The sequence below is a fragment of the Centrocercus urophasianus genome, unplaced genomic scaffold (genome assembly GCF_019232065.1).
Source record: "Centrocercus urophasianus isolate 14NV4802_14NV808 unplaced genomic scaffold, USGS_Curo_1.0 seq_29, whole genome shotgun sequence".
In the NCBI taxonomy this organism is placed as follows: Eukaryota; Metazoa; Chordata; class Aves; order Galliformes; family Phasianidae; genus Centrocercus; species Centrocercus urophasianus.
The window spans coordinates 2,405,439-2,422,790 of record NW_024884855.1 but is presented as its reverse complement, the minus strand read 5'-3'; positions in this window follow the sequence as shown (position 1 = coordinate 2,422,790).

The window sequence follows — 17,352 nt, the reverse complement described above, 5'->3', positions numbered from 1 at the left end:
CCCACCACTCACAAGTATGCAATCCCTTCATTGCAAAGTGTAACACCTCCACAGGTCCTTAGGGGAATTCAGTTATCTCTACCAGCAAGCCTCAAAGCTCTCCTCAGCGTTTAGACACTACTCCATAAGATGGACTAAGTGAGTTTCAGGTATAGCTCAATGGCTCTTCAAAATCTAGACCTTCCTTCTGATTACTTCTTGCGACTTTTCAAGCTGACTTTCAATTAGAAGATCATAAAATTCTCACAGGCAAGCCTGAAGAGTTCCAGTTAAATATTCATCTCCATCCAAAGAGAGATGGATGCAGCTCAGGAAAACTAAAATAGAATCTGCTGTAGCTTTGAGCTTCAGCTAATGCAGAGCTCTTTCCAGGCTTTCTAAAGTAGCCAGATAAACAGTCCCCAGATGACCATTCCAGCAGAAAGATGTGAGACATCATGACACCACTCTGATGCCAGAAGCCACAAGGACAGAGCTTTATGGAGCTAAAGACTTTGGGCTCTCTGTCACCCTTGCACAACTACATGTTTTGGCACACAGTCTGCTTTGCATATAAAATTGATACAAAGCCCTCTGTGTGAGCCTTCCTGCTAAACCCTGGAGATAGCAATGCAAGTACAGTGTAAGGAAGATCATTTTTATATGGAGAGTCAATAATCTGCTCCCTTTTATCCAGCTCATTCTACCTGCTGGTTCTGAAGCAAGCAGTCACTTTTTTCCTAACAGTTCTTTTCCCAGATACTTCTGGGATCGGTCCTTCTATACAACCTTCCCAATTGCTTCATTACTGTAACCTCTACCTGGGCTGTTCACAAATACAGCAGCAGCTCCCTCCTCTTTCCACTCCTTAATTAGTATTTTTTTTTTTAATCTATATCTACTGCAATTGATAAGGTGTCACATTCAACATCTGAGTCATCGCTTCCCTCAGCTAATAACTAGAGACTGCAAATTCTTCTACAATATTCAAAGTTATTTTCCTTTGACAATGCTAATCAACTCTTGTCACGGAGTTGACCAGATCAATCTATGTCCGTGACAGGGGCGGCAGGCCTCTGCCCTCCCCCCCCACCCCTCGCCCACAAAAAATGGGAAGGAAGGAAGGGAGGAAAAGAGCAGCGGCAACAATCTATGGAGGAAAACTTATTTTACTATAATATTGGAATACAAAATAACACAATATATACAATTTAATTGAAATTGAGATTAATAAATCAGACAAGATGAGAGAGAGAGAGTTCCCGGGACCGATTCAAACCTGAAAAGCTTGGAACGGCTAGGAAAGCACCCTCCAGCACCCACTGCCAGGCAGCAAGAGAGCGCCCCCCCCACCCGGAAGGGCCAGATCCCGTGACTGCTGTAATGTACAGGGATAGGTACTTGGAATTGGGGCAGTGACACTTTAATGCCCCGTGCACTACATGATGTTTTGATGTGGAATACTGAAATCCGAAAACAAAAAAAAACAAAAACAAAAACATAGAACCATGACACTCTCTCTTGTTATGGTGGCCTCTTCTACTTGCACTTCTTACACTTCATTTATTCAAGTCAAATCACACTGATACCACTGAATTTTTTTTTTTTTCCTTCTGCTGCTTATCACTACAAGCACTTTTTCTTTCTGTGTTCAAGTTCAAATCTATCATCCTCAATTTTTGAGGATTTGGATCATTCAAGATTTGGCATAAAAATCTTTTCCTGCTCATCACTTATAATCTGATTTATTACCTGGTGTTCTTCAAGACCTCTGCCAATCTTCTTTCTAAAGCTATAATCAGATTCCCCTACGTGGAAGCATTACTGTTATTAGGCCAGGTAGTTAAAGCTAACATGGACAACCCTGTGCCTTCTCCTCAATAGCACTAACAGAGCACAAGCAGGTTTCCATAAACGTCTGGGAGGCAGCAGACTTGTGATGTTCACCAAAACACGTTCTCTTGTAGCAGAGCGTAAGGAAGAACAAGTGTACATCAAACTAATAACTAATGCTGTATTTAAATTAAGGAATGGCTTAACTGATGCTGGAACATTGATGCTGACATATTTTGAAGTGGTCATCCAGAGCAATAAAAAGCCAAGACTCCAGAAGTAACAGCTCTTATTTTCTTTACTGTGATACTCATTGCTTGCATGCATCAAAAAAGCATCATCTTGCATGTGTCTTGTACTTCACTGAGGAGGCAAATGTAATTATAGAGTAATTGCATTATAGTAGTCATATCATTAACATCAGATTCTCACATACTGCCTTCTCCTTGTAACTGAACGTATAGTTTTAAGTTTAAAGTTTCCTGATGCTAGCAGGTATTTATGTCAGTTCTGATCCACAGGGATTGGTGCTCCAAGTGCCTCCCTTAAAGCAACGCCAACCCTTTGTCATGTCATCAAGCATTACAGGCCCTACTTGTGAGCAAAGCTGTTCTGCTGCAGAATGACCAGCTGTGAATTTCATGCAGGTACTGACTTGCCACCAGGCTATGTGGGATCTCAAAGTAAACTAGGTAAGGTACACACAACTAATCACAAGTGCTTGGTGCCACGCGCACACACACACACCTCCCTGCTCGAGGCAAGTTCAGCCTTTAGAATGTAAAACATCCTGCGCTGTACTTGTTTGTATGAAATGCAGTTTAAGTATTTGGCCTTGCATTTTTACGACAAACCAATACTATCGGCACCAAATCTTCACTCCTTAGTTCTGGTAAGGAACACTGCTGAGCTGTAAGAATTATACATAGCAACAAAAAGGTAGAAATATCTAATACTTGAGCAGTCTCCACTGCAATACTGAATAGTTAAGAACAAGACCAGACACGAGCACTCACAAGTGACCCACAGATATTGCAGCTTCAGTGTCTCACAAATGAAACAAGAAGGCAAAAACACAAAAGCAAGACAGAGTAAAATCAGCAGCTAGCTACAAACAAAAGCAAGAAAAGATTCTATGGCAGCATTCCATGCTCTGTTACGAGACAAGCTCACCAAAATGACAAGTCTGAATGCTCAGTACATGCAGTCCTGGGCTCTCAACCCAAAACACCTGCAGAGCTGCACGTGGAGTTAGCAGCAAGAATTTAATGAAGAATTATGTGATGATTTTCAAGTTAAGATACATGAAAGATTAGTCTCATTTCATTACTTTTTGGAACAACGTGTTAATAAAGTAGAGGGCCATCACTGACACCTGAACCACCCCAGCAATTCTCAAAGAGCTTGACCCAAAGCAACTGCACTGTTTTCATGTACTTGTCATTCTCACCTAAATATTCCAGAACCCACTGCTGAGGAGCCAATACGATTTGCAAGAAGGAAATAGTAAGAAACCAAATACATTTGAAAAAAGCAAATTTTAACCATCTTATTTGCATAAATCTTGCCAAAATAACTCTGCTTTTTATGAGTATGACCTTCTCTACAGGAATGCTTTTAAACACCATTTAAGGAAAGCCATTGTTAGAGATTTATGAGATATGTCACTAACAATAAGGCCCAGGCTGTGGTCTTTGTAATTGTGAGCACATAAATGGAAAGAAAATGCATCCCTCTCCCCTGCAATCCTAAACAACTTGCAAATACTGATACATTACATGACAAAGAAAACAATTCGCCTAACATCGCAGGATCAAGAATCAACCCTGGGAGGGATTAACTCCTGAAGTCATTTGTTAATTGGGCTCCTGGGCTCCGCTCCCACAGGCCATCCCTGCTACATTACCCTCCACCTGAAAGTTACTGCACAAACCCAAAGCACAGTCCTGAACTACAGCAGGAGCTGTGGGTTGCTCTAGCCATTAACAGAATGAGCTTTTGCTACATTCACTGCAAACTCAGATTTGTTACTGGCTGTGAGGAAGAGAAAGACAGGGAATAAGGGGAATGAACGTGGTAGGTCATTGGTTTCTATCTGTTGGTAACATTTCTAAACGTTGTGATTGCTTTCATGCAATCTCAAAATCTGACTAAATAAAATCATCTTTAAAAATTTAAAATATGTTTAATATATTGAAGCTATGGATCACAAATAATCAAATAGTTGTCTGCTTTAGTACTAGTATCACAAAATACAACAAATTTGTTACAAATTAAAAAAAAATGAATTGTGTGCCATCTTAAAATTACCTTCTTCACTGTAAGATTAAAAGATAAATTTGCACTAACGTGTGAGATTTTCCATACTTGCTGCAACGTAGACAGTTAAGGCTTGCAAGATTTTCCTTTCTGGTCAATGAAAAAAGGAAAAAAAGTGATTAAGTAACCCTCAATGTAGTGGCAACTGTGGCTTCCACTTCATATCTAGCTATCATGTTACCAAAATAATATAGTACAGGATGGATACTGTTTTGCTAATATGATATACAGACTCCTAATAGGAATTTCATACTTGTAACTATATTACCAATATGCCAACTATGATATATTTTTATGTGCATGCGGCACAATATTTCATAACATACTACAGCATTTTTTCCCTAGACATGCAAGAAGAATGAAGAAAAAAAATAATAAAAGATTCAAGTATTCAACTTGACCATGTCAGTGCTTGCAACGTGAGTTGATTTTGTGCACCAATTCCCATAAGATGGAAACATTAAAACTCTCCAAAAAATCCTGCAGTTATGAAATGACACTCAGTTAAACAACATAGCAGCAAGTTAGATGGACTATGATTGGATCTTAGAATAACATGTAAGAGGTTGGCAAAGATATTTGAAAGAAAAAGATGCATCTCTAAATACTGTACTCCAAATGGTAGCTTGCTTATGCAAACTAAATTACGTTGCTTTTGTTGTGAAGTTAAATGTTGAAAAACAAAATGATACTTTCTTTGCAAAAGCAAGCTATAAGGCATTGATCATGCATGGTGGTACTAAAAGCTGGGCCTTCTACTATCCTTTGGTTATGACTATGTGAAAAGAAAGCAAGATGTGAGACATCAACCCCCCAAAAATACAAAGCGTGCTTTTATTAAAACTGAGGGAAATAAAGCAGGTGCTGGCTAAGAAGAAGTACAAAAGAACCACTCGCACACAAAATTCCTGTCTGTACAGAGTTTGCACCATTAATGGTTGGTGCTTCATACGAGTTCTGCTTATATCCCTACCCAGCCAATCAGGTAAAGATACTCACTTGTCACTGAAAATATGTTCAAGGCCCCTGAAAGGCAGATTTGGACAGTTTTCTAAGTCTATACCTTCAACATCACCACCCTGCCACACTGCAATGCCCTTTGCTATATGGTTCACTCCACTAATGGGCTGCAACTTGATGTGCCTCCACACAATCTTGTAACAACGCCATAGACTTCTGGTTGTATTTCACATCTTTTGCTTCCGTTGACTAAAACAGTAAACTTAAAAACAAACAAACAAACAAACAAAAAACAATATGTGCATGTTATCAGAAACAATAATTAAACATTCCTGGAAGTTACAATATGAAGCTCTAAAATGGGACATTCTTTAAGTACCCTAATCTACTGTTATCCGTGAGGGAGATACTAGGACCTGAAAAAGGGGCAAAAAAACATATTTTATAACTTACCTAAAAATTGTTTTTAAGTGACTCATAATAGAGGATTTATAAAAACATTACTTTCTCATTCCCTTTTCAAGCAGGTTCTTGAGGAAAGGCAAAGAAACAGCCAACTCTACTTTAGCCCAACTGAAAGAAACATACAGATAGTCACATGGCAGCATCTCAGTACTGCGTGCAGTACTGAAACTTTCATCCCACAGTGATAATGACAGTATCTTCAATTGGTAGAACTACTGTTTCTGATATTTGCACTCTGATTTATTACAAAAGTAGATTTATATCAGTGACAACTTTCAATCAATTTGCAAGAAAGTTTTAGGTTCAAAAGGCAGTTACCTTCAGTAGCAAATTCTCTCAAAACGCAATATGATTAAATTAGGTTTGTAATCTTACCCTTTGCTCTCATCTTATATCACGACAAGCAACCTTCACACTATAAACTACAGCTGGAGATAATTCCTTCCTCTACTGAAATGCCGACCCCCTTGCAATTTCAGCAGTTAAAACATTTATTCCTTAACTCTAAAATTATGAGAAGAAATACATCTCATGTTTGACGTATATTATCTCAAAGAAAATGCTCTAAGACAGACACAGCTAAAGAACTTGCATTATCTCAATGGAAAAAGAGTGCTTTCTGCACCCCAGTGGCCCACACACTCACATGTTGCTGGGTCCATATTTGAATAAACTCGCAATCCAGTATGCAAATGTTCCAAATTAAAGGCCTGCAAAAAGAAGGAAGAACTTGCTCTTCTTATTCTCAGCACTGGAGGAAATTAAATGGTGACAGGAAAACAACTAAATATGTCTTCTTTTTTCCAAGTTGCATATGCTTTGTGCATGCTAGGTATCATCTAACTAAGCTAGTTTCTGATGTTGAGACCAGAGGTAGCTAGCACTGCATCTGGTTGTAACCATGCATCCTGGCTGACAGATCTTCTCCAGTAACTGCAGGGCATTTCCATTCCGCTCACTTTGTTAGCTGGACACATAGTTCCAAATGGAAGCCCACCCTGGGTCCAGCATGAATTTACTACTGTCTGTAAGAATCCAAGGTCCCTCAGACAGAAGAGCCACTGCCAACAGTCCAACATTCTGAGAACAAGTCCATATGTGGTGTTTTAGAGTATAAACACTTATCCTCAATGTCCTCAGAAAAAACAGCCCTTTAATCATGCCTTCCTATTAGCTGTTAAGTTAAATAACCAGCTCTGGACTTAGAGGATAAGTTGAAGTAACAGTGCAGCATAAGGCATGTATGCTGTGGTTTATGCTGTGGACATTTTTTCCAATATTTTTCATTACTTGGATTTCTTGACATTGCTAGAAATGAGTGCATCTCCCTTTTGATATTTAGCATGCAGGCCAGTATTACAACACCACCAATGTGTAAACCTTGTTGTTTTTTTTTTTTTTTTTTAAGAAATGCTGGTGTCAACAGAAGTGAATTTTGACAGAAATCTGTTTCTCATTCCTTTGTTTCCTCCTTCTCTGAGTCATAAGTTTTCTTGAAGCAAAATAACTGACTTCTCTCCAGACCCATTTTTGTTACAGATTTAGCACTTGTTTTCAGATTTTCAAAATATTACAATTAAGAAGCAACCTTATTCGATATCAACAGATAGGGGTAGTGGAAGCTCTTACCAGTAATCTAGTTGATAAAGGAACCGCACATAGCACTGTAGGATTGGTGCCAGAAGTCTATAATATGTTTTTGTTGCATCTATTTCAAGAAAAAACATCCCTGGAATTCTCAGATTGAAACATGACAATACCTCAAACATTTCTTATCAAACAAGTGTGAAACGCAGCTCAACCAAATATAGCACAGTTCTAATTCGCTAGACAGGTAGGACTTAATGATATATAAAGTATTCAGTAATGGGAATTTGTGTGTGACTGAATGAGGCACCTGGATAGAACTGGGAGCTATTGGAGAACCCTATATCATTTTAAACACAAGCATGAACGTTAGAATGATACTGTCATCGAATTATTCACATTCTAGTCATACAAAAGCACTATATATTTTAGGTCTTCCATGGCAAAACAAAAGCTTTACAGAAGTAAAATCAAGTAGCTGCATGCTTTCACGCAGGATTTATTAGATCACATTTTCCCCTGACTCTACATTTCTATTTCAAATGCAGTTGTGTCATTTTAGCTTTACATTGTGGTGTATTTTTTTCATTCCACATTAAATGATGAGCAACATTAATCCACGCAGAAGTGGTTATAGCTGAGAAAACTTCTCCTCGCAGTCATCACACTAAACAAAACCAAGAAACGTGTTATGAAAATTTAGTTTCATGCTATTTAAACAGAAATATCTTTATACATCTTTAATGCTAACCTGAATTATCTGTATATAGAACAGCTGATAGCAAGAAGGAAATTCCCCACAGTACAACATACAATGACTTTGATAACATCTTTTCAGTGCTCTACCTGTATAAACACATATAAATAGACTGAAATTTTCTACTCACCCCAATTCTTACTCTGTCATTCTACCAACTATTTTAAATGTACTCATCTTTCCCATATGAACTTTTTCTAATTTACTCCAGAGCAGCCAAACATATCAAACGTTCAAAATGTCATGGAATAAACAGCTCCAGCTCAGGTCTTTCCTCCTACTACACAGATCTGCGCACCCATTTAATGAAACCAACTTTTATTTTACAGACACATTCATTGATATGGTAGAAATGTACATAGTTAAGCATGACTTTATCTTCTGCTTAGATAAATTAAGCAAAAAAAAAAAAAAAAAAAAACAGAATAACATCTGAATAAACAACAGCTATCTGCAAAACTGCCCTGACATTTAACAGTGTTTGTTGTCCTGCTTAAGGGGAAAAAGCTTCCGATGGAGAAAGATGGGGCAGTAAGTATGCAGGGGATCACAAAATCATGTAGATTTCAGTACTGAAAACATGGAACTGTATTCCTCTTGCCAGCATACCAGCATGTACAGAACTGCTAAACCTCAACTTAAAGAGCCATCCCAGTTCTACTTTTTGTGAGGTAGTAAACTACATGCTTAAAGCATTGTAGTGAGACGGAGCTCAGTTTTTTGACTGATATGCCGAATTGTGCCAACAGATTGGATCAATAAAATAAAGAAATACATTACTATCTTTTATAGATATAAGCCTAAAAATGCTCATATATCGATTCACCAGCATTTTATTCAGGCATACAGAAATCAGTCTTCACTGTGATAGAAGCAACAGAATGAAAACAAAAAGTCTGAAGCTACTTAAAACTTCTCATGTCAAATCACGCACCAGACACTGCAGTTTCTTGATTCAATTTCTCATAGTGAGATGCATATCAAAAATCTCCTTTCTTTGAAACAAAAAGATACATCTTCAGATTTGTTATACATTAATTACACTTAATGTATTTTAATACTTAGATAGCAATAGGAAAGTTACCTCACTGGCTCTTACAGTAAAGGCAAAATTCCTTACTTGAGAAACCACCCACGTATAAAACCAACAACACAAATGCTGACAATCAGTCTGACATCCAATCTGTTTCCAACCTACAGCCACAGAAATAGAGCGCTGCAAATTCCAAAAAAAGATCACTAACATTTTCCCCTAGTTTAAAGTACTTTTAAACTTGTTATGTGACTCAGAAGCTTTGCCTCTTCTGGGTTCATCCCTCCTCCAACTCATCAGCATGCATAATTAAAATGTAAGGACCAAAATTTCTGCATCAGGGTTTTCGAAGAACTAAGCACCAGACTGTCACTGAAACTGAAGGCACTGAGAGCTCTGAAGTTCTCTAAAAGCTCACCTTCAATAGCTCTAACTATAATGGGTCAAAATCACAAATTGATCCACATGAGTTATGTCTGGATTTCCAAATAGCCAGAAATGAAAACAGCTTGACATGTAAAAGCTCTCAAATGAGAAGAATGGAAAACAAAGTGAACAAAAAACATTTAAACAACACTGATGGAGAACAACAATGGTAAAACAAATTCCAAGTGGAATATGTTTTGTGCCTGCACTGTGCTTTGACATAATCAGACAGTGCAATGTATCTGCATCTCGGGCCTCGCCAGGTCTGTGACTCCTGGAGAGGCTTTACCTGGAGCTGAAAACTGAAAAAAACAGTGAAAAGGCATTTTCTGGCCCACACCGTGAACTAAAAGATCTGGTAATGGTTTGTGGGAACCAGCAACTCTAACTAGATGGCTGCAATAGCATCCTTTTGTTCTGGAAATATTCCTTGGTGAGAAGATTGTCAATCTCTTTGTTCAATTCAACTGAAGTGTGATCCTGCTGGAAATGACTGCTCTGAACCGTCTTATCCACACCTCTTCAAATATGAAATATTTGAAAACAGTCAGGCAAGACAACATCCTAATTAAGAATATACTAAAAGAGTTCAACATATCCTCAAGGTAAATTAATAAAGGACATAAATACATATCTCAGCAGATACAAAACTTGTTACAATATGCATCTCTACAGAAAGAATATACAATAAGAGAATGCACCAACAAGGGAATTTAAGAAATATACCTTTGAAACTTGGCTTTTAGGTATATAAGAACTTACTACAACCTTACAAAAACAAAAACATGTTACAAATAACCAGCATTTAAACAAAAAGTTTGTAATTATAAATATAACTGTTTTTGAAACAATTTTATGATGTAGCACACATCAGTAATAAGATGTTTGAATCATTTCTTTTGTGAGCTGCAAACTGCAGAATACCCAGGAGAATTATTGCACACAGAATGCAGTTCATGGAGCTGGAACAAAAAAACCTGAAAATAAGACCTTGTCCATTACTCAAAGCAATACAGAAACTAATGCTCCCCACTAGAAATGCAAGTGAAGTACTGAAGCCTGGTAAGCAAGACAGTGAAAGCAGTACACTGAGTAATGCCAAGTCCTGCACCTAGGGACTAATACCCCATGCACAGCGCAGGCTGGAGAACAACTGGCTGAAAAGCAGCCTTCCAGAAAGGACATGGGAGTCCAGGAGGACAAGCTGAATGCAAGCCAGCAACTTGTCCTTGCAGCAAACAAAGCATCCAGAATCCCAGGCTGTGCTAAGAAGAATCCCCCCCCCCCCCCCCCCCCCCCCCGGGTGAGGCAACATCTGGTTCCAGGCCAGAGCTTCTCAGTGCCAAAGATGAGTGTCCAGAGTCCAGCAAAGGGCCGGGGGACAGCAGCACCTCTGTCCTTGGAGATACCCCAACCTGCACTACAGTTGGTCCCTGTGTACCTGATTGTGCTTTGTGCAGATAGGGTTGAAGTGACAGCCTCCAGAGGTCCCTTCCAACTGCAACTGTTCTATGCTTCCACAGTAGTAAAATACTGAATCTTTTCCTGAGTGTAATTACCTTTTTTCTGTTTCTAAACAAATATCAAATTATTAAAGCATCTGTGGCATACTGCTTCTCAATCTTTACAAACTGAATTACAGCTTCTCCTGAATCAGCACCTGATTGTTTTTAAAACTTCGTTAAAATATATGGAAGCCTCAGGGGAAAAAAAAAAAAAAAATAGAAGAAAAAAAAAAAAGGAGAAGATGAATCAGGCTTATGTGCAAAGCCTGTGAAGCACTAAATATAAAAAAGTGTAGTGGAAAGAAATTCAACTGTCTAAAATGAAAAGAACAAGCAATGAAACTAAAATGTTTCAGGTGGTGGAAACACCTGGAATTTCAAATCCAGAAGATAAATGTTTTCTTCCAAGGAAAGGCAGCTGAAGTTTCAACTCCCAAAGAACTATGAAGAACTACACATATGGATACCTTGTGATTGAACAATCTTAAATTCCACTGTGCCAATTCTATTATCCTGTCAAAATCCTTGAAATTTATTAAAAGTTTTAGAACTCCACCACTGCTAAAATGTAAATGGTACTGATTAATTTTGTTGGTTCTTGTCCTTATCAGTTATTGATGCAGCTTGAAGAATAGAATCAAAAGCTTTAAGTAAGAACAAAGGAAAGAAAGAATCTCTTTCGTCCAAGCCAACTCCAATGACTTTGCTCGTAACTCCTTAGTTCTGATTCTATGACACCAATATAATTTTTAATAGCTTTAGTACGTACTGAAAGCATGAAAGACATAAGATATTGAAACTTAAAGTGGGGGGAAAAATGCTTTAGTTCCCAGACAGATGATGGCTTTTGAAGTCTTTTCAACTTCCTCCTACCTACTGTGTTTCATTTCAAAATCCAGCACTGCCACACGAAAAGAAGGCATGCTCTGTCAATGGGGGAGCGTATTGTCCAAGTATTCATCAAAAACCTTTATTGTCTGCCTTAAACTGGGTCTTGGCAACTATGTTTGACAGCTGAATCATAAAAGCGATCTTCTGGGAGACTTTTTAAGCCTCGGAAAATAATATTTTAACTCTACAGTTCACCTCCGATTGTCTCTTTCTGATCAGTATGTCTTTAAATAGTGCATTTCCCTGAATTAGTTAGCACTTTTCATATTTATTACTGTCGCAAAAAGATTTTGACTACTCACAGAATCTCTATTTTCCACAACAATGTCAGAGAAGATAGATTTGAAAACGGAAGAAATGAGAATTATCTGAAGTCACAGTGCATTTTCTCCTCACCTAATCAACACACACAGCCAATTAAATGTGATGATACATCTTTTGTACATACATGCTAACTAAAAGACTATCAAGTTCAGTGTTATGGTATACAGTTTCCAGTGGCCTCACCGTCACTGCAGGCCACTCAACTTACTGCAAACGCTTTTCCTAATACCATAGAACTGCCAGAAAGAAAGAAAAATCTGACAACTTACAACATAGACAGAATACCTCGTTTGTCTTTTATAAAGCTATCAAACAGTAACTATTTGGATGCAGATATAAGGACATAAGAATATATATGAATTCTGCTTAAGACGTAAAAACTAAATTTACCAAATCTTACCTCTGTGAATCTGCTGCAAGGAATATCACTGCAAACAGAAGGCACATAAAGAATTCCTTTGATTTACGGAGGATATCTGACTCAGGAAGAGTTATTAAATTCAGATGATTGAAAACACTACAACAAAAGACACTAGAATGGATGAAAGTTAAACATTTACTTTTGTAATTCTATTGCACGTTGATCTGGTTTTACTTTGTTCTGTATGCAGGTCTGTCCAGAAGTAATGCCTCCTACTTATTTCCATGGAAACTACAACTGATAAAAAGATCACAATATCAATGCCCGATAGAGTAAACTCTCAGGTACAGAACACAATTTTTCAGTACAGCCTCTGCTCCTAGCTGTGCTTTTTTTTTTTTTTTTTTTTTTTAAAACCAGAAATGAACTAAAGTCTGAATGCTGTGCTTGTAAAAATCTGTACCAGCAGAGAAGATCCACTGTCACCACTGCTGAAATACACCACTCACCACCTCCCTGTGCTCACATCCACTTTTTGGTCTCCATCAACAAACAGCACCTTCAGTGAATGCCTCCATGGAAAAATTCAACTCCACACCTTTTTTTCATACCCACTCCCATGTCAGACGCCATTTTGTCAGACCACCCTTCTGCTGCCATCTGTCACATGGCAAAAAAATTTAAGGAAACACTGTTGGGAAGGTTCAATCTCCACTGCCAACCCACCAACTTCCGCCTCTGATGCTGTGAGCTAACATCATAGAATAGGAGGCATTATTTTTGGAAGAGCCCATGTTTTCCTTCCTCCTTCCATGGTCTCCCCCTTTTCCTGCTCTGCCCTGCCCAAATGCTTAAACATACCTTTACACATTCATAGGTATGCATGTATGTCTACAAAAATGCTTATATCCTTCCTAAACTTAGTATTAATACACCTGATGAAAGCCCAGAAAATTGCTATGAAGGTAAATAAAGGGAAAAGCACATTATATATCCACCCCAACTAATTATGCTTATCTAGCTTTTCCTTGTCTTCTAATGACAGGCAGAAGGCATGGGTGCCAAGCCATGAAAGTTAATTTCCACTGATGGCATCTGGCTCTTTGGCATACTTCACTGACATTTGTGTGGGCTTCTTTGCAGTTTCCTCTGGGCTTGTTAATGGGCTAAGTTGGTGATAGAACGTTGCCTGCTCCTGGATGCCACATTTCCTGTACCTCACCCTTGATTCTATTTAATTTCTTTAAGAATTATGCTCTTCCCAATCCTCCTGAAATCTTTGTACTCCAGCTGACACACATCATGATGTAATTTATAACAGTCTCGTGGTGCTAATGGATAACCTGGATAGCATAAACTCCTCCTTTGTCTATTTTACACTTGAAAAGTATCTACCCAAACTTACTAATACAAATACTTAATTCAAGGGCATACTTTTCTTTTGGGACCCTGAAGTACTAAGCCACTGAAAGTACTGCTACTGACAATGACAAAAGCAGGCATTTTCAAAATTTGGTTACATTTTATTATAACCTCCCCTTTCACATAAAAAAAAAATAATCATACTATCATTCTATATATGAACGTTTCATCAGAATTTTCAGCAATATATTCTAAAGTAACAAGTCAATAAACTGCTTTAATATATCACAAAAGATAATGCAATGGGCAATTGCACAACAAAGTCTCTAGTTTAGAAATATCAGTTTACATGACAGTAATTAATGAAACAGATGGGCAAGGATCCAAAAAGCAGCATCACATCACCAACGGACTGAATGCAGCCATGGACCAGAAAGAAGCTAAGCCAGACTGTGTGGCAGCTGAGAATCCTATTGGTGACCATTTGCTGAGCAATTTCAGACATCTAAAAAAAAAAAAAATAATCATGCATTCCCCATTGATTTCTTGCTAAAATGATAAAGAAAAAAACCTCTGCTTGAACCTGAACATAGAATATGCTGACAAGCTATTTTTTCCTTTGAGTACTCTGGATTCTTCTTCCTTCATTTCCCTGTTCATTTTTACCACTCATAAGACTTGCTTCACACTTTACATCAATACTGCCAGATATTAGAGTAGTGGTAGTCAAAGTAACAACAGATCTGCAGACAGAGTTGTCCAATAGATGGAAAATATTTCTAAAACTTGGCCAGAAAAAATAACATATATATGATCTGTATGTTTTCCCTTCCCTTTGGGAAACTAGTTTTAAACTACTGACAAGAGTATTGATAAAAAGCACTTTCCTAAAATAGATATCAATAACAAGTAGATTCAAATGACATACAATTTCAAAAATTACTAGAAAAATGCAAAGCAAAAAGTTATTTTACTGATTATTTTGTTCAAAATCCAGTTGATACAAAACTTTCATTTAAATCTTCCTGCTTTCAAGTAAAACCACTGCGTATTTTAGAAAGTACATTTTTTCTACTTATTATTGGAATTGGCCATTATTATGCAGAATGCTAACAAGCTAGCTGAGTGGGTTGAGATCAATATTCCCATGAATTATACTGTTACAGTAATTAATAGCTTTCAATTGTTAGGACTAGTACAATGATAATAAAAGGATTGTTTTCAGTTCGACCTGATATCTAATGTTATTTAGACTATGAACAATGTCGAATAAATAAATCCTTTCGATATAAAAGGGATGGCACTTCCTTTTGAGTTCCTCCACAGGACATTCAGGAGGGTAGCCCTGCAATTCATCTCAGCAGTTCATTCATTTTCCTAACATATTTGCCTATTGGCTCCTACAGAAAAGTGCTCATTCACTCACTTGCTTGCATTAATTATACATAGGAGATAAAGCCAAAGAAATCTGCAAGACACCAGAGACTCCATTAGCTTTCCATGTAAATTCCAAATTTGTTTCATGTAAACAAAATGAGGTGTGTTACTGACACTGGCAGGTAGGTTCCTATCCAAACAGTCTCCTGTGTTGACACCACGTCACCTTTGCAGTTTTTACGGAAATTCTTTTGAACCATTATGGAGAGGTTTTAGTTGATTTCTTTACCTTTCATAATTTCAGAGCCAAAAACAAAGGCTGTGTAACACTGTGGGACTGTAACAGCACAAGAATTAAGTCAAGAAGGTATTAAACATGTTAGCAAGTAGGGCAAATAAAACTGGCCCACCCCTCCCAAATAAAAGACCAAGAAACAAAAAATGACAAGGCAAATGGAGAAAAGCATGTTTGTTACATAAGTAAAATAATGAGAACATTATTTTTTATTTCCCTGGTCTTCCTTAAATTGAGCTCTGAAAAAAAAAAAAAAAATTCAATCTGGGTACAACTGCAATTTCTCTTGTGTTTTTGTCCACTCACAGCACTAAAAAAGTAGCTCAGAGATGAAATAAATCATTGTACAACGGAAGTTAATAACTCTCCAAAGCCCAAAGTTTTTCTAAAGATGTTAAAAATCAAACTCTTACAAGTTAGGAAACATGCATGATACATTATATGTTTGTTAATTAAAAAATAACAATAACATCTTCTACATGCACTAATATACTCCTTACGTGAGGTTCAGTATTTATAATGCATAAACTGAAAGCAACCATCTTCAAGTCAGGATGAAATAGGTATGGGGAAAACAACTGCAGCTGTGAAAACTCCAAATCTTACTTGAACCACAGCATACAGGTATATAATATTCCAGTTTTCGTGTATGTGTGAACTTGATGCTGTTTCACAGAATGCAAATAAAAACATAGTTCAAAATAACAATGTTTGTGGACGTGGATTTGGACAGTAATTTGCATATTTATGCCTATATATGCACACATTTATGAATTAAACACTCCACAGCAATCAGCAGCTTTCTCCACAGGGAATAGCAAAGATCACAGTTTGCTGACTTTAGTCAGTTGAAAGAAATTAAAAATAATTACAAGAATTAATCTTACAACAGAAATATTATCAGTACAGTGAAATATTCATGGACTTAAAAGGGAAATATATAAATACACATATTTGTTTCATTGCACTTATATACACATTCCTATTTACACTATATAAATACACAAACATACACACAGAACTATATATGCCTACATATATGTATACACACATGTAAAGCCAAAATTAGGGCCATTTAAGTTTAGGACCGAAGAAGTTGTATTCAGTCTGTATTTTCTTCAACATTATCAATTGAGTCATAAGAAATACATAATAGACAAAGGAAAAAACTGAAAAAGGAAGAAACTGAGTATTTCAGCCAACTACAGAACAAAAGTGACAAAACACAGCTTTCAAACCACTCTACAAGGAACTAAATGCACTCTCTGTACAGTGGGAAATGTTCGTCTACTGAAGTTTTTATTTGAAGATAAAATTAGGCTCAATAATTTACCAATACTAGTGTAACACGTCGCAATACCAGGGAATCATTATTCACAAAGTAAAAGAAAAGAATCTGACAAAAATGTCTCCTCTGTTATGAAAATATTTATCTCCCAACCTTTTGGGGAAATAAAGAGTTTTTAAAACTCCATGGAAGTATCTTACTAGACCAAGTCACTGCAAGTGCTCATTGGCAGGCTCACAACACCGTCATTAGTTTTTTGTTTTGGGGACCAGTGCATGGTGGTCAATTCTGTGTAAAATGAGGTTTTACACAGAAAAAGCAGAGAAAGAAACTTGTCTTTTCTCTCTACCTTTTTTCCTCCAAAGTCAAGATGAGGAAAAAGGAAGATGTCAGGTATATGATTTTACATGTGCTCTTCTGACTGAAAGCTAGAAGTGTCTTCCACTGGTGGGGAAGACGTGTGGGGTTGGTGATGCCATGCCAGCACCTCAGAGCTGCCATCTAATGCTGCTGCCACAACTGACCTGTTAAGAGCTGATCATCATTTGGCTAAATCAAAGACTTTCTTTAATGACTGTGTGAGACTTCTA